The sequence below is a fragment of the Bos indicus genome, chromosome 4, assembly GCF_029378745.1.
Source record: "Bos indicus isolate NIAB-ARS_2022 breed Sahiwal x Tharparkar chromosome 4, NIAB-ARS_B.indTharparkar_mat_pri_1.0, whole genome shotgun sequence".
Lineage (NCBI taxonomy): Eukaryota > Metazoa > Chordata > Mammalia > Artiodactyla > Bovidae > Bos > Bos indicus.
This window is the reverse complement of record NC_091763.1, coordinates 34,977,972-34,981,476: the sequence shown is the minus strand read 5'-3', so window position 1 is coordinate 34,981,476 and position 3,505 is coordinate 34,977,972.

Genomic DNA, 3,505 nt, shown 5'->3' with positions numbered 1-3,505 from the left:
TTATTTATTTATTTATTTTTCCATTTTGATTGGCATTTTGCTTACCCTCTGTCTAATAACCTATATATGCAACTCTAGCCTCAGTCCTACCAAGTAACCTGTATCAATTACCTTTATGCATTTCATTTATCTGTATGTTTCACTCTCATAATTTATATACACATACAGAGGAGCCTGGTGGCCTACAGTCCATAGGGTTGCAAAGAATCGGACATACATAGTTTGAGGGTTTTAAATCATTTGGTGATTATTTTTGTTTGGTTTTGCTTTACACAGTGGAATCATGTGACATGTACTCTAGCTTTTCTCCACACAATTCTACTTTGAGGATATTTCTAATTTCTAATTTGAAGGGCTACAAATATTTTATGTTAAGGGTATAATCTATGGTATTTATCTTTTCCTCTAGTGATAACTATTCTCTGATTTATTTTCTTTTTTCCTTGTCTTTTTATTATTCTTTCCCTTTTTCCTTCCTTCTTTCTTTCCCTCCTCTCTTTTTCCTTCTTTCTTTCTTCTCCTTCCTCCCTTTTCCCTCTCTCTTTATTACTTTCTTTTCTTTCCTTCTCTCCATGTCTTTTCCTTTCTTTCTTTAATGAATGTGATACACATCCTTATATCCAAACCCTCCCTGGAAATTTTATGAAATAGATTGTCAGATGGGATTCAGAAAACATTTTTAAAGACTAAATTTTGTAACATATATTTACATTCTACAACATATTTAATCCATCTTATACTGTAAATTTAGACTCATTTCCATTTGTAAAGTAATTCTACTACAAATATGTTGATGCTTATGCTCCTTGTATTCTTATGTATAAGTGTATCCCTCATTATTTCCTTATGCATATATTAGTATATATTCCAAGATACATACTATGCTTCAAAACAACTATACAAAGAGTATGAATTCTTTCAACGCTCTTGTGCCTTGATGGCAAATTATTTTGTACGCTCACTACCAAATACTGTCAAATTTACCAGCCCGATTCCATCATTGATTAATTCAACCAATATTTAGTGAACAATTTTTTTGTTCTAGATTCAAGTCCTTACGCTTTGATCTTTTCAAATCAGAGAGTAAAATTGCTATTTTATGTCTGTTTAATATTTGCCACTGACCGGGCTTTTTGAAGTTTATTGCTTTTGTTCTTCTGTGAATACCTTGCTTACATTGTATTCTATTATCATGTATTAATCTCTGAGTTTAACAGGTGTTTATTATGCAGCTAGCATATGGGCAGACATTCTACTAAGTATGGGGATACAGGGTCAATAAGACGAATCAAGTTTCTGCTGTTCTTAGAGTTTACATGCCGATGGATTAGGAAAAGGCAAAAAAGGAATAAGTAAACAAGTAAATATTTAAAATGAGAGTCACTTTTGGACATTTATGTTCAATATGACAATTAGATATGCAAGCAGAAATTTCAATCACATAATTTACACATCTGTAACTCAGTGGAGAAATCAGGACTAAAGACGTTGACTTTTCTTTTGGAATGTGAATGTTAGTATATTATAAGGCCTTGGGAGATTTGGGGAATAGAGGATTCTGAAAAGTTATTTGATGTCTCCAATTGTATTCCAAATACCATCTGTATGTCCTGAGCAGAGCAATTTATTAAGCTGGCTGAAATATGAGGTATTATCTCAAGCTGTTGACTTTGTGAGGAGAGTTCCCCCAGAGGAAAGACCTGAGGCACAACTTGTTTTCACTGTTTCTGAGTAGGAGGGGACTTAATGTAGACTGTTAGAACACCACATTTCTGGGACTTCCCTGGCAGTCCAGTGGTTAAGGCTCTGTACTTCCACTATAGGAGGCCTGAGTTTGATTCCTGGTTAGGGAACTGGTATCCCATAAGCTGTGCAGTGTAGTCTAAACATCAAAAAGTCAAAATAATATGAACTTGCTGATCTCTTTTACCTTGACTCATTATCATAAATTTTTGCTGCCACCAAGATGAAGAAAGTTTCACTTTACAGCTGTACATGCCAGGTAATGGTAGTCTTCATCAAGGTTTTGGTAAATGATGACAAATGTGTTGTTTAACCTTTCCTCCCTCAAAGGATCATTCCCAATAAAAGTATCATGGAATTTGAACTTGTACCCTAAGGATTGACAGAGCCATGTGAGGGCACTTTATGGGAACCAACAGCAGAAAGGAAGAAAGAGCCATCCTTTGAATAGACAAAATAGGCAAACAGAATTGGGAGAAATATGAAGTATTGAAAGAGGTTTCAACTGCAAAATAGAAAAAAATTTTAAAATCCTTCCATTTAAGAAGTTAGTAGATAAACTGAATAATAGGGTTGCCATTATTGAGGCCTGGGTTTGTGTCCTGGACAATAACATGGAAGAAACATTTTATAGACACAGTACAAGTTGAAAGTGTTGCACTGATGAGAGAAAAGCAAGCTTCCTAGAGGGCTAATGCAGATGATATAAATAAAATATTTTCCAAAAGAAGCAAATGAAAAACCAAAGTTAATTAAACAAATTAAAAATAGTATTTCTATGAACTAAAGACTTGAATTTGCAGAATTAAAACAGCCCCCAAATGTCAGGTGAAAGTTCAGAAAAGAAACATATTGGGCTATATACACATAATGGTGCCTAAACTTCAGAATGAAGATAATATCTTATAACTTTGAAAAATTTGTTTCTTAAAAAGTGAAGAGAATGAAATTGACCTTATTTTCATATATTACACTAGATGGTAAGGACATTGGAATAACATATATAGACAATACTTAAGAGAAAACAGACCAAGAATTTTAAACCCATGTGAACACTCCACTGTCATTAAAAAAAAAGGAAAAGAGCATGTATTTATTTACAGTCTGTATGCCAATTTAGGGTAAGATGTATGAGTCTTAGGGAATGTTTAAATGAGTTCCTTAAATAAAAAATGATCAGATCTCTTATATTTGGGATGATAATATTGGTTAGCAATATATACAGCTTAATCTAAATAAATGACTAGGGGTGTTTAGTTTGACTGTTGAATCAGGATTTTTGAAATGGATGCTCTACTTTTTTTCCTTATAAATTTTATAGTCAAATTTATGATTAAATAAAGATTACAAAATGTTTACATCTTTTGAGTATTTGATATTTAAAATTAGATATATATGTGTAATTGCTCACTGATCCTTTAGAGATATTGCAGCTTGTGTAATATTTAGTAAGATCAGATTTTATCATTCGTTACTTTATTTTTTTACATTTACCCAAGAATCCAACTATGTGGTTTGTATACAATGGCTGTAGACCAACCTGGAGCCAAATTTGTATTTCTCTTAATAGAAAACTTTCCTAGTGGCTCAGACGGAAAGTGTCTGCCTACAATGCGGGAGACCCAAGTTCGATCCCTGGGTCGGGAAGATCCTCTGGAGAAGGAAATGGCAACCCTCTCCAGTACTCTTGCCTGGAAAACCCCATGGACAGAGGAGCGTGGTAGGCTAAAGTCCTTGGGGTCGCAAAGAGTCAGACACGACA